Source organism: Trachurus japonicus, chromosome 16 (genome assembly GCF_045865225.1).
Source record: "Trachurus japonicus isolate A0001 chromosome 16, Traja_1.0".
NCBI lineage: Eukaryota > Metazoa > Chordata > Actinopteri > Carangiformes > Carangidae > Trachurus > Trachurus japonicus.
Genome location: NC_140922.1, coordinates 16469453 through 16493284, shown reverse-complemented (window position 1 = coordinate 16493284; position 23832 = coordinate 16469453). Strand labels below are relative to the sequence as shown.

The 23832-nt window shown below is 39.7% G+C and overlaps 1 long non-coding RNA gene across 1 annotated transcript in view; it reads right to left on the bottom strand.

Annotated features, from left to right (window-relative positions):
• LOC146972206 (uncharacterized) overlaps nucleotides 1-23617 on the bottom strand; it is a 110041-nt gene extending 86424 nt beyond the window's left edge. The window contains exon 1 of the long non-coding RNA XR_015037854.1: nucleotides 23496-23617. This is a non-coding gene — a long non-coding RNA (uncharacterized LOC146972206). The remainder of the gene's footprint in view (nucleotides 1-23495) is intronic.
• Between the last annotated feature and the right edge of the window lie 215 nt (nucleotides 23618-23832).

Here is a 23832-nt window from a genome sequence, read left to right as displayed (position 1 = left end):
TAAAACTATTCTGCTTTTTTATACGTATTTTCCACCAAAGCCCACAGAGTCTCCTCCAGATTTAATTGGCCCTATAAATAAACCATTCTGCTGCAAAAGTCGTTTAGAGGGAGAGAAATGGGAGGGAACACACACAGAGAGACAGAGACACTGAGAGAGATGGTGAGATGCAGAGACAGAAAGACAGACTAAGAGTGAGGGTGTGAATTACCACCGCAGATGAACGTAATTCTCTTACTCTTGCTTGAAAAACATTCAGACAACTGACTTGGGGTGCAAACAGACAGAGGCAGAGACGGCTTCATCAGAGCAACTGAGAGGAGGAGGGGTACTATACGTATAAAGGATGCGTGTGTTCCTCACAAGGAGATGGAGGTGACGAAGAAGAACAGATGCAAACTGAGGAGAAGACTAACTTGCAGAAAAAAGAGAAAGAAGCAAGTGGAGGAGGTAAAAAAAAAGAAAAAGAAAAGAAGCAAGGACAAAAGTTTGTGTTTTTAGAAGTGACAGCATTTACAGACGGACGACAGGTCTGCTACTTCCTCCCACTGTAAGAGAACGGTGGCGCTGGTGACATCATTTAGAGAGTCACCATCATAACTGTCAATCACAATGCCACACACCTTTTATAGCATCAAAGAACTAATTAAAAGCAAACTATCAAAAATGAATGCTTGAAAGTACACATAAGAAATTGAAAAAATATTATTTATTTGATTTTCCTAGGTGTGGGCCATGTCCCATCCACTAACATGGAGTGGACAGGGTTTATAAACTGCAGCCAGCCACCAGTTGCAACTGAGATGTTTTGACTTCTCTTTTTGGCCACTGGCTTGCCACCCATTTTTATATACTGTACATTAATTGTTTTTTAGTGATGGAAAATGAAACACCTCACAACAATCTTGCAGTTAATACCAATACCAATTAATTTTGAATTTTTGAAATGTCCTCTTACCCACCTACCTACATGGCCAAAAGCATGGCTGCTTTCCATGGTGGACAAATCCCTCGTTATTTACCGATACAGCCCTCAAAAATGTTATTCAGTCAGAGATAAGTAAAATATAAACACACCTGTCGGCTTCATTCACACGAGAGGCGGGGGGGAGTCTGCTATTTTGAGTCAGTGCGTGAATAAAATCTTAATACTACAGGATACAATGATGTTTTAGACAATAATGCATTTCTAATTTTGTGGCTACAGGAAAGGCCTGTTTTCATTTTCACCACAACAATGCGTCTGCACACAAAGAGATGTCCGCAAATAGAGATGGTTTTTTTCCCCTTCATTTTGGTGTTGTCTCAAAGTCCCTAACCCTACAGGACAGGATAAACCTGTCGGGTCCAAATATTTGTGGCCATTACTTTGTGTTTTTTCAATCTTCATGTGTTTGTTTATATTCTCTTTGAGAGTTTATCACATTAGTTTTTGTACACCTGCAACCCAGGCATTAAGACTGTGATTCTGAGGTACAAAGGAATCTGTACACAAGTGGCTCATTAAGTTGAACACCAATTAGTGGGATGCGTGAGCTTTGATACAGGTTTGAGAGATTTTTAAAGACAGTTTTGAAGGCAGCATAAGGTAACCTGAAAACAAGGCCAGATACTGTAGCTGCTGCTTGATTTGCTGGTGAATCGCGCTATGAAAAAGTCAGGTGAGGCAGCATGAGGAAAATGCCAAACATGAGCTGAAATGTTTTTAACAAAGAGGAACAGTGGTTGCAAGTTATGAAAAAATTGAAAAAAAAAAAACATCACTGTTTGTGTGTAAGACATCTGTACATCCGTGTGTACGTTCATGTATAAGAGAGAGAGAGAGCGTGACTGCAAGATTTGTGTGTGTTTGTGTGTGTGTGTGAGATAGAAACAGAGAGTAATCATTGCTGTGCAGGGTGTTGACTCTACAGGGATGTGCAGTAACATGCCGTCTAATTAACAGTGTCCTCTCCGTGTTGAGGCTGGTTCCCACAGCCCCAACAGCCATGATTAAAAGAGTTGCTCTCAAAGGACGGGAGGCTCTTCCAATTCACTCCAGATACTTCCTGGATGTCGTCCACACACAATCAACCATCTCATCTTGACCAGAAACGGACGCTCTTTTAACTCTCCGTCTCAATCTGTGACTGGGTCCTTTCTCAAGTACGCACATACTTTTCTCCAACTTTCTCTCTCGTCCCCCTTCATCTGTGTGCCGCTTTTTCTTTTTCTTTTTCTTCTTCTTCTCTTTGGGCTCTTTCTCTCCCACAAACACTCCTTCACTTCCCTCCCTTCTCACTTCTCTCACCCTCGCTGTCTGCCAAGGCTTCACATCAAAGCCGGTGATTGGTTTCTATCTGTTCAGCAGGCAGTATTTTATCCTGCTTTGTGTGAGGAAACCAAAAATAATCAGCATGAATATGGAAAAACCTGCTTCTATGGTAATATCCAGCCCAGTAATATCCATATCAGTCAAACTAACTTGGCTTAATTTGACTTACACACAAACGGATGGCAGCACTTTACTCCATAGTCCCCTTGGCTTACAGTCACATTGTAAACACTGACTTTGCCTCATGTGTATAAATATAGCAGCTTGTCAAGGTTGTTGGCTCAGTGCTGAAATTGACTCATGTACAGAAAGCAACAATTTACTTCATTTCTGTTGTTTTCTTGGCACCACCTCCACCTCCTGATGTAGAGTCTCTTCACCTTGGTTTGACTCGTCTGTGCACTACCACTACCTCAAGGTTGTTGGCTAAGTGTTGTGAGGCTGCTTTAAGAAGTTTCCCTGACAAGGTCTCCAACTTTAATTTAATAGTTAAGTTGAATTAAATTAGTCTCTTGTCCTTGGGCTCAAGTTTTCTGAAAAAAAAAAAAAAAAAAAAAACTCAGCTGGGACATGGTATCAGAAGGTTTAGGTTCTGATAGTTTCAAGTTTAAAATGCACAATTTCAGAGTTACTGTGGAACAGTATTTTAACACTGGGTATGATGCCCAGTTTTGGTATAGTTCCAGTTTTATAAAATGTCTAAGCAAAAATAACTGGATTTGTTGATAACAATTATGTAATATTCTTCACTGATGAGATGTCTAAACCATGTGTCGTTTATAGAGCACTTTATTCTCCAACAGTGAAGAGCTCAAAAAGTGACGTTCTAATAGTGAATAGCGTAGCGAAGTAAATTAGCAGAAAGCCTTCTCACATCTCACAAAATCACACTGATCATAACTGCTTTCTGTCAGCATCACAAATTCATGTGTAGTTCTCCAAAAGACATGTACAAATGTGCTTCCCTCTACTGCTGGCTCTTTTAGTTTTTGGCAATTCTGCCTCAATTAATTGAATGCACTTTGACTTCACACTAAATCTTGGTATGACTGGGCAAAAATCTGTGAATGTCTGTTCCATCCATTTTATTTATATCTATGGGTTCATCTTACATGAGGTAACGTGATATTTTCTTGTTATATATAAAATATGAAATATCAGTGATGAATATTAAAATAAATCTGCACTTTGCTATACTTTATAACATTTCTCCCAATGTGACACATCAGATTCTGTTTTCATGCTGTCAATAGAAGCAGAGAGCCGTCGCATGGAGAAAAAAAAAGGGATAACTTTGGTAGATAAACAGAATAGGCAGAGACATGCAGCCATGAACACATTAAGTTTCATCCATCCCAAGGGACATGTGTGGGTCTACATCTTCCAATTGAACTGTTTGGGAGTCTGAAAAGTCTGTGGAATAGGTTGTAAAAGTTAGTCTACAAAAAAGTGTTCAGTAATGGCACCTGTTGTGTTGAAATAAAGCAGCTGCTGACACTTCAAATCTGCCACCTGCAGTGTCATAGAAGCCTCAGATTAGCAACAACAAATGACGCATTTCAGCAAATTGCTTCCTATGTACTCTGGCTTTAACTTCAATCAAAGTCTCCCACAAACCCCGACCTCAGTGGAAAGCTATACCCTGGTTTCATAAATTCTTAGGTGGAGATGACAAGCTGTCTGAAAGGAGGGAAGGTACCCACCATTTGGGGTCTTCATCCCTAGAAATAATAAGTTCTGAGTAAGCATATTTTGATACCACAGTATTAGGAGGAATCCCTATGGCTCAGTGGATTAAGTCTTGTGACATGATGTGAATCCTCCCAATCTTTGTCACATTGTCCTTTTTCCTGTTGCTCAGTGAAATGAATCAGACAGAAATGCTTTTATGTGGCAGAAAATGGAGAGAGAAGTACAGAACAACTGTAACAGACTGAGGGAGAAAATAGGGAGGGTGGAAAGACATATTTCTCCCTCAAAGATTGATAAAAGAGAGATATTTCTGTAACTCCAGGCTAATTCAATGAGTAGTGCCAGATCTCGCTGGGGATTTACAGGCCTGGCTTCAAAACAATTAGCTGGAGAATGGGAGCCGTTTAAAAGACGAGGAGACGAGGAAATCTTAATACAGCTGTGGGTATTTCCCCATGGAGGAGTCATTTTTACAACCTCCTTACAGAGTCTCTCTCTCTCTCTCTCTCTCTCTCTCTAACTGCTAGCCAATCTCCTCTGTCTCATTTCATACAGAAGACAATTTTCTGAAAGCTGCTGTAGGGAAAAAGGAGTGAGTGAGGAAGAGAAAGGACAGCAGTGCAGACAGAAAGTGTGGAGAAAGGGGGAAAAAAAGAAAGAAAAGAAACAGATACCAGAGAATGAGAAGGTGTTAGAGAGACAAACGGAGGAAGTTATAGACAAAAAGAGAGATAAAACACAGCGAGACAAACAAGAATAAAAAGAGACAAGAGGCAAAGAAACACAGCAGCAGAAACAGATGTGGCTCAGCAGAAGTTAGGTTGTGGATGTCTGGGGAGCTGGAAGATTGAACATCCTTCTCTCTGTCTTTATGAGGACTTCCTGCTTGCTGCCCTATGTATGCTGAGGGCCAATCAGTGAGTCCATCTGTCCATGGGGGCCAATCAGTCAGAGCACAGAAGAACTAAGTCAGCACGTCCTCGTCCACACAGGTAATCAAAGACACTTTTAAAACTCCACCACTTCTCACATGCTCTTAACCCAGGGTTATCCACGCTGTCATGCTCACACCGGCGGCTGCCCTGAGGTAGTTTCGCCTCTTTTCACATGGCTGGACTTTGACATGGGGCCTAATGCAGCAAAAATGTAGATATTACTGTAATTGGCAGGTGCATCGACACATTTACAGTTCACGTCAACAATCCAGCTGTTATTGCAACTGAGAACCAGATTTTCCCGAAAGCTCTAATAAATCCACCATGGTGCTAAAACTGCCTTGACAAGCAAACACGTCTTCTGTAGGATAAAGTCAGTCTATCAAGGTAATTAAATGCTCATTTAAAGCCGCCCTAATCAGTACTTTTAGATTAATAAAGGTTCAAACTGCTATGTGTTATGTGCACGGTGTTGCTCACAGTAATGAATCTACAGTGAATTATCATCTGACTGCAGTTCCCCTCAGCTATATAGAGTTTAGGCTTTATGGTCTGCGACTTTATTGTTTTGGTTCATTCTCGTTGTTCTCATCAACAGTGTTTTCTGGGCGCAACAGGCAGCTGTTGTCAGCAGCGGAAGCTCTAGATAAATATACTGTGCACTGTACATGTTCTCAGCACAAACAGTAACATTAAGTTAGCATGTAGCACAGGGGTTCCCAAAGTTGGGGTCGGGACCCCCCTGGGGGTCGCAAGGCACCGAGAGAGGGGTCGCAAGATAATTTCCAGAAATCAAATAACATTTGAAAATTATTAGAAATACAGCATTGTTGTAAATGTAAAAAAGATAAAAGTAGTAGTTAAAACTTAAAATAAAACCATGTGTGACAGTTATTTTTGAACATGAACAGATGTAAAATGTAAAAACAAGAGGTGTATCTCATGCAGTAATACTATGACCCCATACTGATTTTGAGTCAATTGATCACGGCCTGGTAGCTATTGAGCTAAAATGCTAACATTTACTTTTAAAAATGAATAAAAATTATGAACAGATGTAAAATGTAAAAACAAGAGGTGTATCTCATGCATGCAGCCAGTGTAGTTACATGATCCCACACTGATTTTGAGTGGGGTCGCCAGTCTGTGGCACTGTTATTTTGAGGCTCGCAGGCTGAAAAGTTTGGGAACCCCTGATCTAGTGGGTGAACATAGTACAACATGTACAGTAGCATCTAGGCCATAAGGGCATTTATCCTAAAAGAAGTGGATGTTCCAGATCTGTGCTCTTTCAACAAGGAACTTCTTATTAAAACGTGCCCTACCAACTTTGTAGGGTGTTAACGTGTCACTAGTGACAAAATCATGCACTGTTTAAGGACTAAGATGACACTTGTATGGGCAATTACTGTGTAGATTAGAGTGCCGCCATGAACACTACATGAAAAACAACTAATAAACAAAATGATGCAGTGGAAGTTTCTCTATTAGGCAGAATACCAAAGTCCTACATGACTGTAATAGCTACCTGTGTCAACAGTCTGGCCAGCCATAGTTATTTATACTGGTCCAATATTATATTAGTCAATTAAACTGTCAGTGTAATCTTAAATCCCCCAAAATGTGTCTATAAAAAAAAATCAAAAATTCCTCTCAGGCCATTAATGCCACTGCCTGCAGATGTATGACTGAAAAGATTAGAAAGACCATTATTTCTTTTTTGGCCAATTTCCACGTTACTGTATGCTGGTCTCAAGATAAATTACAGATGCGATGTGACCTAAGCTTTGAACAGCTGAAATTCATGTTTTTCCAATGAAAAGCAAAACCAGATATAATTTTGTCTTTTATTTGTCCTGCTTGTGAGGCATATCTTGTAACATTGTAAGCCTTCTTATCAGTTTTACTCGGTAACAAACATGTCTCCTGCACGTCATACCAACAGGATATAATACACAGCAGTTCTCTGTGGTGCAGCAGCCCATATCATCAGACTACTCCCACTCACACCTCCTCCTCTCAGTATGATAAATGGACTTCTCCCTGGAGAGTAAACAATAAAGTCATCCAACCTCAACCCTACCAGTCACTGTCACTTTCAGGGATACATAGTCACAGGTTACATGTAGCAGAGATACAATTATTAGACATTTAGACACACTGCACAATGAAAGCATGTAAGAATGTCATGCTCGAAGGTGACAATGACCTCAGGCTGAAATCTGATCTGCAGGGCTTACTGTATGTGGGAAAAATTACTTTCAAATGCTATTTTATCATCTTTGGGGACAAAGCAAAGTGTTGCTGTTACTGTTTTGTAGGAATTAAAGCAAAGGTTGTTAAGCAACATTGTTTATCTCTACCTCTTTTTATGTTTCTTCTCTTCTTTCTTGCTTTTGTGATGATATTATCATTTTTGTATCTCTGATTTGTAAATAATTTTACCCACCATCTGTTAAAGCAAGTGCTCAAATAAAAGAAAACAAGGACTGGGAACACAAGCTTTTGTCTGCAGCTTGCTTTCTTTGTGACTGGTGTCTGTATTTGTGTTTTCTTGTGTGAGTCAAGTTGTCCCAAAGCCTCAGACTCATCGATACCAAGAAAGAAAAAAAAACGTGAACATGTTCACTTGTAATGGACGACTAACCTGAAGGAAATTGAAAACTCTCTGAGTCAGTACCACAGCTGGACAACCACTTGTGAATTCAATAGGTTTTCTCTCTGTGCATTCTTCTTTTAATTCTGAGTTTTTTTGTATTATTTGCATGTTAAGGTGTCTCTCTCACTGGGGACCAATTAAATGATAAAGCAGTGCTGTTACAGGTTTATGTAAATTCACTCTGCAAGAGGCTTGTATTGATAAATGGCGTGGAATTACAGAACAGCAAATAACTGCGGGTGGTGTACATTATTTTCCCTTTTTTTAATTGATAAGGTTGCAGAGAAAAATTTTGTGTCTTAAGGTGAAGTGAAGCGAGCCTTTCTCAGGGGTCGTTATTTTTAAAGAGAAAAGGAAGGAGCACTATGAAAGAAATACAGAGGGGAGAATAGAAGAGACACATACTCTAAACTAATGCAGTGGCTCAACAGCTTGTTCAGCTCAGGACAAGAGTGAAAAATGGAGGCTCTTATTGTGGTAGCCAACATCATTAAAGCTGCATTAAGCAATAAGTTTTACATTGAATCAGATGGCTTCCTGAATCAACAGCCCACTCTGCTCTCCTGCTTTTAGCCTCTTTTTCAGCCCGTTCCCTCACTTTGCCGACCAATGGAACAAAAACAATCCTGGTGCGTGTAAAAGCAAGGGCAGAGGCTCTCGTCACAGTAGCTCACACATTCACGCTCATGCACTCGACTACAAAGTTAAATATTTAGCAAACCAAACGTATTTCCTAAAAGTTAGTGAACTAAGGCTGATGGCTGTTTTACCGGCTATGTGCAACTTCAAATGTAGCTTAGCTTGAACAATGAGTAAAAAAAAAAAGGTTGTACCATGCAAATTAGTTACAGCGCAGTTAAGTTCTTTTTTTCCCCCACGTTCCCTTTGGCAGATTCCATTTCTTTACATTTTTGATGTAAAACCTAAGTATTACCATTAATTAAAATGATGTCCTCCCATTTTCATGAATGCTGCACTAGATTTTACATCACGTTAATCAATCACTACATACAACTTTATAAGTTAGTGTTGGCTTAACACTCTCACATCTCAAACTGAGGATCAGCTGGTGCAACAGGCTGCTGGAAAAAAATAAATGGGTTTGGAGATAAATTCAACAGGTGGTTAAAGAGGAGGACTCCAGTCCATGTTTCTGTATTTACACATATCTTTGTTAATGTATCAGACTTACACATGTTAAAAGTAAGCGGCTCGATATTGTGAGGTTGTTAATGAGTGGTTCTGCTTCTGTCTCATCAATATATTGTACCAATACTCAATTATACATTTCACAGAGGCGGGGGTGGTATTGTCTACATGACAAGCTCCGCAGCTTCTGTTGAAATGTAGTGTGCTGAGTTTATTCAACAAATGGCAGCAATACTGACAAATATCAAGTCTATTTATTGGTCAGGGAAATAAAATAGCACATGAATGACACAAAAAGAATGAATGAATTATGACTCAAGATTACACAGCTGGATTATCACTCGCAAGGAGGTTCTTCCTCCATAACTAGGACTAATTTATACAAAAGCATCTGGAATTTGTATGAAGTGTGATCCACTTAGAAGAGACTGACACGTACTGAGACAGACAAACAGACCAAAACATACATACATACACACACACACACACACACACACACACACACACACACACTCAGCCATGAGTCAGAAAGGCCCCTTGATGTTCTCATCAAGCCAGAAGGCACAGCAGGGACTGACAATTCACTGTCAAGAGACAAATCAGCGCGCACACGCACACACACAGGACAGGGAGAATAATGTCTAAACATTTCCCCCAGAGAAGCAGTGTTTCTTTCATCAAAAAGTTAACCATTTGTGTTTCAGTAGTGAGGGTGGATATTAAGAGATGTAACGGATGCATCTGCACCCTTCTGTCGGTCTGTCTTTGGAAACAAACTACAGCTAACTATCATTTCTCATTTCTTCATTAATCACAGTGACAGATAATACAGTTTATGAATGACATAACTATTGAGTGAACAGAAAAAGTCAAGCTGTAATCAGTACGTCCGTCAAAGATTGAGACCAAAGAGAGTGCGAAACAAGTCTGCAACACAAAAATGACCGGTTTTGTGCCTCACCTCTATTTACCAGCTACAAAAAATAAAATGTTTTCAAGACTGCTCTAATCTTCCTAGACTTTGGGTTATCATTCCTGCAGTAGTATCTTCAGCATTCACACTGACTGCTTCACTGGCTTCTCAGAGGGAAAAAAATCATTTATAAGTGCGCAACACACGTTGTATCTGAGCCCACAGACAGGGCCATGCATCAGTCTGTGATCTCTGAAGGTCTTCATGTTACTTGATATCTTTCATCTTCAACACTGTGCCAAATGTCTTTTGTGTAGTTCAGCTGCAACATGGACCAGTCGATGGACAGTCGACGCCTCCATTCAAAACCACAGCAATTGACTGGTTTCATTTGAAGTTGTGTGTTTCCGTGTTTTATATTCAACACAGTAAAGAACACAAAATTACTAAAATTAATCAACTGAATTAGCTACAAGGAAAATGATGTTTGAAAGTTCGATAAAGCCATGATGTGTCACAGAACAGTAAGAGCTTCAGCAGCCTGCTCTTGTTGATACTGTGACATTGCCACATCTTTGTGGCTTACTGCGACATTTTGTATAGAGTGTAACCACAGTTAATATTATTAGTAACACCTGTGCCTCTCCTATAAGTCAAAATACAGGCTGTGAAGAAGGCATATAAAAAGGCATGAAGAACACAGATTTGTTTACATGCAGTGTTTCACATTGTGTCCTTAAGGCTCGAGACGTTTTCTATGTTACAAATCATTTTAAACCCCTTGAAATCCTGAAACCTGTTTTGTTTGCAGTCTCCCCTCTCTTTACCTTCAGTGGTATATCTGTCATCAGCAGGCAGCATCGACATGCATTGCCAGCCTCTGAGAACATTGGAGATAACAATGCATTGCTCAACTCCACCATGACAGGAAACTTTTCTGTCTTCTGCTGCAAGGACTTCATGGAGTGGTGTTTTACACAACCACATGCACTCACAAAAAGTTAGAGAGATTCGATTTTCAGGTGGAATTTATGGAAAATGTAAAAAGTTCATGCTACAGTGATATTATATCATGAAGGTAGGGCATTTAAGTAGAGGTATGGAATGATAATATCTTCATCTCAAACAATGTATAGAAACAAAAGCTATCAATAGTGGTGGGATGTCTTTCTGTGACTCTTCCAGTCTCTCTGTTGCATCATCACAGCATGATGAAGAGGACTGTTTTAATACAAATTCACTAAACCAGAACATTTAGTGGTCAAATGGATCAGACACTTGTTGTAATTTTTGCGGTTAATCACCTTATCAAAGAACAGCATGTTACTGAACATTGAACAGTTGGACCTGTGCATTCAAAAGTTTAGAGAAGGTCAAATTAACTTCACCTGAAAAGGTTATTGTGCATTTTAGGTGCATTCTGAAATTTCATCCGAAAGCCTAATATCCCTAACTTTGTGTCCATAATGAATTGCTGGCCATCATGAATTCTTTCTTGCAATCTAGTGTTTGCATCTGTGTCTATTAAATACTATTATCACAGTGCTTACTGTAGGAGCACCTTCTGTTTTCACTGAGTAATTAGGTTAGGATTTATGAGGTCCACCCACTTACTCTGGCTGATTAGACTTCGTCTTTGGACTGTGGGCGTATACATCTGTGCTTGGTTGACATCTCCCCTGACTCTCCTTGTTAGCATTTCTTTTTTGTGAATCAGCTATGGTGGCATAAATTACACCTTTATTATTTGTAATGGTACATGGAGTCCTGACCTCATAGATTTCCGTGCAATAGGTCTGACCACCTTCAACCTGTGCAGAGGTCCAGTCAAGCATAATAACTCAAAAGGTCTGTGTGTGTACAGGAGAGGTAACCAACAGCACTAGTTTCCACTCTTATTCTGTCTGTGCCACTGTTAGGATTTGAACGTGTGATAATTTGGCGTAAAATAAAATCATTGAGGACTCTTTACATTGTTTTTGTGTTGTTTTTTTCTCTCTGGTACATGGCAGCACAGTGAAGCACATTTGAAAACATTGAGAACAAAGGGTGATGCCTGGTATAGTTCAACTTAGGAGGACAACTACAGACTAGACCACACCAATAGCGATGTGGTGGAGGTGCTGCTGGCCAACAGGAAGATTTAAACCTCAGTTGGTGCTGGTCTCGCATAAGTTAAACTCAAGTGCTTTGTGTTTCCTTTCCTTTATTTGGTGAGTTAAGGATTTGGGGATAGATTGTTACATTAGTGATTTTTGCCACTGCTCTTTTATGAGACTACACAAAATAACTAACCCTAACCCCTAACCCAACCTTGGGGTCGGGACCCCACGTGGGGCCACCTGGAATTCAAATGGGGTCACTGAAATGTCTAGTAATTGATTTAAAAAAAATTAATAATAAAAATATTTTCAAACTAATTATTATTCTCTTTAAAATTATGATTAAAAACACCACACAATCTTAAACAACTGTATTCTATACTTTCACTTTCTCAAATATAAATCGAGGTCAAATAAAATGCAGCATATAAAAATATCTGAGCTGGTGCATCTTGATTAATGGCTGCGATGATCACGTGATCGTAGGGGTCGCCAGAAATTTGTGATGTCAAAATGGGGTCACAAGCCAAAAAAGGTTGGGAACCACTGGTCTAACATGTGCCATCCTGATTAGTCGTAAAGGTAGCGGTGGAGATTCTGGAAAAACGGTTCTAGCAGGCTATATTTGAAAACTCACAAATCAAAAGTCAGAGCCACATTGCCACCCATCAGACTGGAGTGTGGCTTTGCTGCGGACATAGGTGAAGACTCTGATCGCGCACGCGAGAGGAGGGAGAGAGGGAGAGAGACAGCAGCTTGATTGGGCGCAGGCAGAACTAGACATGAAGGCATCTGATTGGTTTTTGCTTTTTGGAGCGAAAAGCATGGATTGGTCAGTTTTGTCAGTCCTTTTTTTGCAGCCGCCACAGAGGTCTGATTATTTGCGTTCCTTTTTCTGAATACATAATGTATTGATTACTTTCAGGATAGAAGGACCATTTCACCCAGTATAACAAAAAAGTGTTTCTGAACATGATTACCAACCATAACTTTAACTTAGGGACATAACACAGAGCAGCACAGTTGGAGGGAGTTGTTGGCAGTATGTTTCAAATCACAAATAAGGAGACAGTGTAAACTCAGACACAAAGAAATCACTATGAGGCTGCAGAGTTCTCTGATAAGTCTAAACGTCTGTCTTAGGATCAATAATGCAGCCATAGCTACAGTTCAGTGTTGCAATGAACTGACAGGACTAACTGACTAATAGGGTTGGACTGCCTTCACACTGACAGCAGATGTGGATTGGGTGATCTGCTCTGTGGAGCCGTTATCATCAGCATGTTGTTCTCTGTCAACCTCTTTAAATTCTGTCAATATCAACATGAACCTGAAAGTAAGCCACATCTCATGTCCCACACCGACTTAACTTGGTTATCGTTGAGATGGTTTAAATGTAGATCACATGACTTGTACTTGTACTTAGCTACATTTTTTCTTCATCTACTTTCATCTACTTTTGTTTTGCCTCTACCATCTGTATGTAAAGCACATTGAGCTTACTAGTCTATAAATCCATTATAGCCTATGAATATCGCTTGGCTTACCTTTACATTTATTCCGTATGATTCAGCAGGCATCCTTTAATTCTGTAGTCCTAACAGTTACAGACAGTCTCCTGCTCAGCATTTAAGTATGCGTGTGTTCATGTTTGTGTGTGTGTGGGCTTGTTTTATCGTATTTGTGGGGTCCTGAATGCAAGGAGTCCACCATACTCGTAGGTTGTGATAACTTTATACTGTAAATGCTGGATCCCACACATTTAAGTGGCTGTTAGAAGGTTAATACATGGTTTTAGCATTAGGGGAGGGGTTAGGGTTGGGGTAATGGGCTAAAGAATGCATTATGGCAATGATGAGTCCCCATGAATGCGGTAAAACAGGCATGGGATGTGTGTGTGAGTGTGTCTAGCTAAGGAGGAAACTCAGGGAGACAGTTGCCACCACCATTTCAGCACCCAGCAGTAAAGTATTGATCTCTTGTTTCAGCAGCGCTCTCTTTTTCCATCTCTCTCTCTCATCACTCTGTCAGCTCTGTCTTCTACCCCACCCCCATTCACTTTCTCTCTTTTCAACTGTTTCATCGCCTCAGTTTTATTTAATTTTCCTTTTATTTCATTATATCTCCTTTCTTTTGCTAAGAACATGAGTAATTCTTTTACTCATTTTACTTTCTATCCTCTTCTGCTTTGCCTTTCCCTCTGTCTCTGTCATTCTCTCAAATTCTCCCCTACTCTATCCTTTCCCATCCTCTTCTCATGCTGTTTTTCCTCCCCTTGCATCCATCTCTTCCCGACTCCTACAGATGTTAACCTTGTAGCGTAGTTTTCTCAGGTTGCAGACACTGAGGAGAAGCAATGTAGAGCTCAATACCTCCACCCTCAGGTAATGAAGTGAACTTTTTCTCTCAGCTTGACTGTAATAAAATCAAACCTTGATGATTCATGGATTTTTACAGCATTGCTGTGGAGGGCTGTAAATCATTTTAAGATACCGTTCTCATAAACCGTGGCATGGAATCATCGTTCCAATGCAGACAGAGATGTATAACATCAGGATGCAGCTTTCATGAGTGTGTTGTTCACCTGAAGTCTTTGAGGGGAACTTAAAAACCTTTTTAATGAAGGCATAACAGACAGATTTTTAACGAGGGTCACCTTCAGAGTGTGTAATCTCATTTTATATACACTGTTTAGTCATAATTATATCACCCACAACAGGCCACAGCGGTTAGCGCGTGAACCTAAATCAAGACAAAAAAGACCATAAGTCTTGTTTATTAGTTATCACAACTTAAATGATCTTGAAATGAGAAACAGACAGATTCTGTTTTTTTTTAACTAAACAAATTGCAGCCTCATTGCCTTGTGTTGTACAAGTAAATCAAAAAAATGTTCAAGTCTATGTTTTGAGTGAGACAAATAGCTACAGTATGTAAAAACCCCATCATTTATTTACATGAAAATACTTGAGATGAAATACTTTCAGGACTGACAAGAACGGTGCAATAATTCCACAGGCATCCTTGTCGGGCAGCAACAGGTCGACCATGACATGTCAAGGTTGGTGTATGGAGATACTCTGTATTTGAGGCAGATCAGCAACTTATTCTACTGTAGCATTGTTACATCTCCACCCTTTAGAAATGTAGAGGCTTATCACTGAGGTTGTCTGGTTTGTTTGTCGGTTCCATCAACTTAACATCAGAGAAAGAGAGATAGCAATAACGATAAACTGACGGTATAGGCAATCTGTGGGTGACAAGGAGAAGGAAACGGACAAGACAAGAGGTGAAGAGTTAGGGAGAAATGAGAGGCAATAATGGGAGTTGACAAGAGGAGGACGAAAAGGATACAAGAGGAGAAAAAGAGAAGTACGGGGAAGAGGAGGAAGGAGGAGAAAGAGTCCCTCTCCTTGCTGTTACCGTTTCTTCATTGTCAGCCTGTGTCAGCCAAAACACTGAAATTGACATTTTCCCTGGGACCACACGCACATGCACAAAAATGAAAATGTGCAAAGCCACACAAACAACTCCTCCATCCATGTTTTCTTGATGAGGGAAACAGGGGAATGAACCAGACAACACACACACACATGTGAAAGTGCTGTACACTGAGGAGCTGAAGAGGATAACATTCACTGAAGGACTTCATTTATTGCACCTTTCAAAAAGGTAGCAGCTGATTATGTTCTGTTGCAGTGATATTGCCATTGATACTCAAATAAACAAGTCAATCTAAATCAATGCTCATTATTATGAACAGCCATGTGGACTGGAGTCAGATAAATGAACTCACTGTCCAGGGCAAATATAAATTATTCTGCACATACAGTAAACAGTGGTATACAGATGAGTTTTTCTTTGTTGTAACTGAATATTTCTATGAATCACCACAATTTATCACTGTTCAGTTTAGATTTTACTCTAATAGAGGTTATGTAAACCCCAGTTGGTTCACTGTTAATGGGATATGTAAGTGAATACAAGTTAGCAGGAAATGAAATTCCTGCATATATGAAGCAGTTAGCAATAAAATCTCTACAATACATTCACCCCTTGCCAAAGAAAATCACAAATAATCCCCGCTGTTCCCTGGTAGCGCTACTTCAAACAGACTGCACACACTCGCGGGCACATGCACGCACACACAGATACATCCAATCACATCATTTGAATACAAAGTAATAAACAAACACATGGGCATGAAACACACACAATTTCCATGCACACACCTCTCCTGGCAGCAGATCAAGAGAAGAAAGCCTTTTTGTGCGTGAGTTCATGTGTGTATCGTGTATATTGTGTCTGTGTTTGTGTAGCAAGTAAAAAGAACAGCTTCTTGGACAAATCCAGTCTAAGTAATCATCCTATCCTGGCCGTCCAGATACCAACACTGCGTCCCATGTGGCTTCATTACTGTTGCTGCTAATTAAGCAGCTCCAAATAAACACCATCTTCTGCCTTCATTAACACAAACACAGCAGCATCATCACATGCTTAAACTTGATGGAGTTGTTGATGCCGACACAGATAAATATGGAAATATATTATATGCTTTTAACGCTGTAGAAAATTAACACTATATAATATGGTGTATTTACAATTACTTGTAGAGTTTATATTCCCAAATGTTTACATTTACACCGACATTTTTGAATTGTCTTACCTCTTAGTAATCTATGGCTCACAGCAAGTAGTAATGGAAATGTCAGACAACCATTTGTTGAATATGAATCAGTGTATCAGAAGGGTAACAACGGCACAGTAATATAAAATACCATTCATTGTAATAAAATAGGAAACAGTAATGGACAAAACTAATCTGATGAGTAAATTCATATTGTTCTGTCAAAAATATCATTGTGGATGGTTATTCAGGGTGGATGTTAATTACAAAAAATATTGTTAAATCCAAATGTTGAAACTCTTAATCGATTAAGTGCAAGATAATTTAAGTCATTTAAGTCATGGTTTAGGCTACAGCCATAGTAATGGCTCTTAGCTGTGCTTGGACACATTGGTAAGTAGAGATGAATGGCAATATGGTGGTGTTTGTTAGGAAGCATCAAATTTACCACTGTTTTCCACCCCTTCTTTTAGCATGGTAACATGCTAAGGTATTCAAAACAACACTAATTTATGACGTCAGATATCACAGTTTGATCAGGATGATTTCAATCTGTGTCCAACAAATATATTTCTATAGAATTAAAATATCTGACCCTGACACCCAGAGAAACCAAAGGGAAAAAAATCTAAAAGATAGGAATATATATAATTCATGTTATTTGCAAAAGTAATGTGCACTTTCATTTCATTTCAGCTGAATGTGAGAGACTATTGAGTTTTGCTGTCATTGAAGATGGCATTACTCTGCTCTGCTTTCTGTTTCCCCATGTGTCATTGCCCCTCCACACACAAAGCTGAGAGAAGCAGAGGAGACAGGTTCACACTCTTTAAGTGAAATAAAAGCTTTTCAATAATTGTAATAAATACCTAAAACCAAAGACAGACAGGCACCAACCTCACACCATGTGAAAACCTTCAGCACATTATTCTGCCTCTATAAAATGTGGGCTAAACCTTTGCAGCCTCGGGGTTAACATTGAAACAGCTGATTCTGAAACAGGTTGACAACAAAAAGAAAAGTCCTGTTTTTAGTCTATTTTTCCCCCCCCTCATAATGCAACACTATCAGCTCTTCGTCCTAGAAACAATACAGGAAGACTGAGAGGGATAGAAACTATTACTTTACTTCCCAATTCATCCACTCTTCCACATAATCTTGATTCAACTGATGATCAGGTTTTACTGACTCATAGTGGAGGATAAAGCTGTCTCTATTTTAACTTCATGACCACCAACTCACTGTTGGGATAATAGGAGAATCACAATACATTCCAGTCCTCCACCTACATCCACCAGTGGAGACCACTGGATGGTGATGTGATTCATCAGCAGCCGCCGAGAGGGCAACAAATGAACATCTAGTTTAATTAATTTGAGTCTGCAGTCACGGTGTGTAATTACAAAAGAGCTGAGTGTGGAGAAATCATTGAATTGGGGTGAGTTAGATCAGAGGTGTTGAAGCAAAATTATTAAGTCCTTTAAAGAGTGCTTTAAAAACTGTCTGGCTACATGCATTTGTGTTACTGCACGCATCCATCTGCATTCATACAATATGTCAGCACAGCGGTTTGTGTGTGGGAGAAATAATGAGCAGGAGATAAAACAAAACTGCATGCTAAAATCTCAGTACTTCAATTTATTCCTCCATTACAGTTCAGAGTTCATCACAGTGCAGAGAGAGAAAAGCCTTTGATTATGAAGCTGCTGAAAACTAGAACACAATGTAAACAGCAGACCGCCAGACTGAACTCATAGGTTTTCTTTCATCAAAACAAAATTGATCCCCGATTTGCATACAAAGACGTTTGGCTACAAAATGCTCGGAATGTGCAAATGTTTGAGGCGTTTGTTTGAAGATTGGAGTTTTGTGTTTTTATCCCTACAGAGTTTTGCTTTCACAAAGTGCGAGGTTGACAATGTCAGAGGAGCTGCAGACTCAGAGAAAAGCTGCGATAAAATGCTTCATAACCCCATGACTAAAGGACAACTCGCCTCTCATCTTGTAACCCTTCAAATCTCCATCTTTCCCCACCTTCCCCGTTTCCAACAGTTTCCCCTTGGGCACTCTCTAAAGGTGAGAAAAGGGTTGTATTACTATCCTTTTTTTAAAGTCGCAAAAGAGTGTGCTGGAGATAAAGGGGGAGAGATTATCTGTGCTTGTGCAAAGGTTGAATTTAACACAAACGTTTACAGTCTCACATTCGGAGCATTTAGTTTGAAACTTGAGGGTTTATACTGACGAAACAAGACAGCAAATCACCATCCTGCTAAGAATTTTGAAGTGTTAATAAGTGCTGATTTTTCAGTGACAATTATACAGAGTTGACAAGTTGATTGGAGATTAGTCTGTGCCCTCGAAGTTCATATTTTGGTCTGAGACAATTGTTTGAAAAGTTCTTTAATTAACTCTCTCCTTTTCTTTTAAAAAGTATCATCAAAATTTGTTATTTTGAAGTTAAATTGATTAGCTAGATTATGGATATGATCTTAGGTGTTTGCACATGATTTCTCCCCAAGCTTTGTGAAAACTCGAAAAGATATCTTGGCATTTTGAATTTCACAGTTTTTTTGTCATCTGACACTTGTCACATTAAGAAAACAATTTTCATTTATTAGTTTGTTCACCGTAAGTTAATGCACACATTTATTTACCATAAGTTTATGATATTTTGAAAGGTTATAAGATTGAATGAATTACAACTCTGGACAACAGAGAACAGATTAGACCATCTACTGCAGTAGCACCTACAGTTGTGTCAAAATGGCTGGAAAAAGTAATGAGAAAAAATGTCACTTGGAAAGACGTTATGACATCATAATGTGACATCTCACTGAAAATTTATGAGTATGAATTAACGAGCGCAGAGTGTCACCTCCAACAGATCAGTTTTCTGACATGTTGCTGGGTTCGGTGTGTGTGTGTGTGTGTGTGTGGGTGAGTGTGTGAGAGAGAAGGGGAGGGATATTATTCTACCATTGTTAATGAGTGAATGACTAATGCTGCCACAGAGCACAAAGCTTCCTTCCTACTGGTTCTATTAAATTCAAATGACATCAATCCTGCTGTTACAACATGTTCATTATGAGATACTTTTGGTAATGAATGTGGGAAAAAAATATAATAAATAAATAAAATATATATACAGAATATCATAAAATCACAATATGGTGATTATCTGTCTATATGTGAAGATTTTAGAAAAAGCCTTTTTTTTTTTTAAATATAGTGATACAAGCCCTTTTCCATCTCTGAATGTATTTGTGAGGGCGACTCCAAATCAGTCACAGTCAACTTGCTGCAACGTGGCCAAAAGCCATGCTACAGTATGAGGCAGTCATGAAGCTTTCCTTATTCCCTGCCATTGTGCTGTACTCCATAAACAAACACCAAAAAAAGAGCCTTGCTTAAACCCCATCATTTTTTTGTTGTGCATGGTCCCAACTTCAGACAGTGAAACCAGATCAGATCAAATTCTTTCTGGTGCGGACACAGAACTTACCTATTTCACGGTAAGAGAAACACCGAAGCCACAAATGGAACTGATAAAACGCTTCTCCATTCAGTTCCATACAAATCATTTCCCTTCAACATCACTACTCATGTAGTAAGTGGTAAATGACATTTCCCCAGGCCAACTGTTAAACATGGTCTGCTTCACATACACGCACGCAGAGATAAAATGCATGCATATAAAAACAAACTGTCTCGTCCCTCTCAACTTATTCTCTGTCTAACTCCCACTTGTGCCCTTTAATAATCTGAAGCAAGTCAGACTATTTTAGGTGGCATTAAGCTCTGCCTGCTGCCTGCATATCTCCGATGCATGTCACAACTGTGGTGAAATGCCCCGATTTTTACCTCCGACAGTACATGAAGTAATTATACTGTATTTTGGGGTAAGGTGCTTTTTTCTATAGAATACAAGGATGAATGACAGAGGGAAGACAGTCAGGGGTTAAGAGTCAATGTGACATCTGACAGGGTGTGATTCAGACTCAAACTGACAACATTGTCAACATGAAGCATAAGCTCACAGCCAATGAGACACAAGTATTTACCATCAAAGAAAATGATGAAATGATAGTAGTTACGGTATAAATACTTTGCCTTAAAAAAAAGTACCCACTAAAGGCTGAAAAAATGTATAATATATAAATACTTATATTCCATAAAGACAAATTATGACTGAGAAATAATAATAGTAGAAGTACAACACCTTGTTTAATAAATAAAACCTGTTTCTCCTAAAGTGCTGTAAAAGGTATTTTTGCAATATGTTTTTCCAAATCGTATAAACACCAAACTGCTGAAGCCGACAAGAAAGCAGAAGCTGTTATTGACTGGCTGTACTGTGAGGCTTTGATGTAAATGAGAGGACTTGCCATGAATAATCTGATTGGACAAAACACTAATGTTGTCCTCGGTCAAAAGAAAACTTGTTTACAATATCATAACTCTCAAAAGTGAGCAAGTAGAGAGCTTTCAATCATTTATAAACCGATAAAAATCTGTTATTTTATTATGGTGCAATTCCTCACTATCTAATTCTCTGCAGAAATAAAATCTCAGATATTGTCGGGGAGAAAATATAATTACACTTAAAGACTTTAGGCAGAGACTATTAGCCAAAACTGATATCCATCAAATTATAGTACAAGCAAAAAAATCCTAGAGCCTGAGCCACAGCGTTCTCTTGATGTAACAATATTCCTATGCTCCTACGATAATAGTCATGTATACTAAGGAAAAAAATAGCCACAGAAACATAAGCTAAGGAGAGAAGGTCAGGAAGAAGGGTTTCCAGAGTGCTGCATGATTCATTGGGGGAGCAAACCTGAAGCGTTCTTTAAAGGAAAAGCTTTCAGATATATCAGAAAGCACAAAGTTACTCCGTGGTTCTGACTCTCTACGGGAAGGTTATTCTCTACTTCACTATTAGAAAGCCAAGAGGAGAGAAGGCCCGTGGATAAGTGGAGCTCATTTTTCCATAGGGAATGAGGGCAGATGAGTCCAGCAATACAGTTTGCTGCATTACCCAGAACACTAGGACAGACTATGATCTGGTCATGTGGGGGTGCAGCTCCTCTACCAGTTGTACAACCAGATCTTGACATTAGGACGTTTGGTATAATTAATTCCTTCATCCAGTTTTTTCTGCCCCAATCCCATTCATCTAGCCTGCTTTCCATCCCTCTCTCCTTCTATCTCTCCCTCTCAACCTTTTCACTCTCAGACATGTGGAGATGGATGGACAGTGTGCGCAGGAGTCCTTGGCTGAACTGTAGAAGTGCTGACGTGGCGCCAAGCCCTCTAACAGCGCGATGACGCCTCTATCCGTCTCTCCGTGATGCGCTCTCTCTCGCTATAGCGCACACAGACACACAAAACAGGTGCCTTACAGAAAGGCCGTTGAAACGTAGTATGCGGTTGAACAGATACACAGAGGGGTGCACACTCGGCGTGCATTTTTATCTGCACCCAGATTTATGTGCTCACTCGTGCAAATGCACTTTAACAGACACTAGCATATACACCAATACTCGTGGGTGCACATTAAGAGCAGAAGACGAACCCCGTCTGTCTAGTGATACCCTTATCACTCCATCCGGTCTCCTATATAATCAGCATCATTCTCTATTGTCACACACTCGGTAGCATTACCACCACAAACACACAGGCCCTCACACTTTGCACCCTCCCACACACACAATCACTCACTCAGGTCAGCTGAGTGATGTTAGAGTGTGTATTTCTCCTCTGCTTGTGTTAAAGTGAGTCATCTATCCTTCCACAGCTTCATTACAACCTGCAAGGGCAAACACTATCTCTCACTCCCTCTGCCTCTACAGATGGAGGGGTGAGAGAGATAGAGGTATACAGTATATGGTAAGTGAAATCTCTCTCTCTCTCTCTCTCTCTCTCTAACCCCCCCTCCCCGCCCGCCCGCTCTTTCTCTGTTGTTCCTTCGTCTCTATATTTATCTTTTGTCTCTAAATCTATCGCCTTATATCTATGTTTTCAATCACACAGCCTTTCTCCCGTCCTCGCCCACCTAGCCTTGAGCTAGTGCCAGCATGGTTAAGCAACTTGATGTAAACATTTTTTTAACCCAAGTAAAAGATGCAGCGACATGCGTGCTGCTGAGCAGATGGCAAAAGTTAAGTGGACCCCCTTGTCCAGTTAGACACCGGTTTCAGCCTCTGAGTTCCAATCGAGGAAAAACTTAATTCAACAACTTGCAGTGATATTTTGGATCACAGCGTGCTCACAGCTTTGTGGCAACAGATTGCGAAAAAGCTGTTTCAACCGTGACAGCGTCCCTGAGCACAAAGCGAGGTCCAAAAAGAAATGGTTTTCTGACGTTGATGTTGAACAAAAAACTTGACTGGCCTGCAAAAAGCCCTGCCACATTCCCCGGGAGAGTCGAGTCTATTTTATCCACACACACACACACACACACACACACTGATGCCCATGTTTTTGGAATAGTAATGAAATAAGAAAATGTCACACATAAGTGTAATGTTCAGATGCCCACATACTTTTGCAAGCATATGTAGACAAACAGATTGATTGTGACAGGCACTAAAAAAAGAGGAATTAGACGGGCTAACAGTAGTTTCAAGAGGTTGTGTTTCTATAGTGACAGACAGAAAAAAAATAGAGACAGAGACATGTGAAAAAAAGGGAGACCTGGCTTGTAGAAAGCTTCAGTTTTGAGGCCTTACATAAAGAATGAATAATGCATAGCTAAAACCTCTTATTCTCTAAATTTTAAATGGCTAGCTGTTATCAAAAATAACCTGATCTGCACAGCATTGGGAGGCTCGCACGCAACAGAGTGGCTTCTATGTTACAGGAGGGAAAAGGGACTGCTCCTAAGTTTAACTTGGACTCATATTGCCAATCTTCTGATTTGCAAACCCTCTTCCTTATTTATTAAGAGAAAATAGAGAGGGAGTTATTTTATTCATACACTTTTGTAATATTAGTAAATATTTTGACCCATCATCATGGCACAAAACAGTGGAAAGTCCTCACAAAACTCACAGACTTGAACTGGAGCCTTCATTTAAGACACAAAACATCTGCCTGACTTACCACAAGGTGGAAACAGGATTTAAGCCTTGGACTCCCTCTACTGGCTCATGTAACAGGGTGATGAAAAGGCTCTGGATACAGTGGGATGTCAAGATGTCGTCAGTGGAACAGCCTCCCTGAAGAAGATTATTACGAATTGTTAGAAAAGAGACTCAAGCCCAGTTCTGAAAATGTGGAGGAGAAATCAGAAGTTTTCCTCTCATAATTATCCTAAAGAGATGCTTTTAATCACTGCCATTGCAACCTATATACAATTTCATATAGTTAAATGATTTGGGGAGAATATTTTTGTCGTTCATTAAGAAGTTTAAGAGTTAAAACAATGAGTTTATAAGTT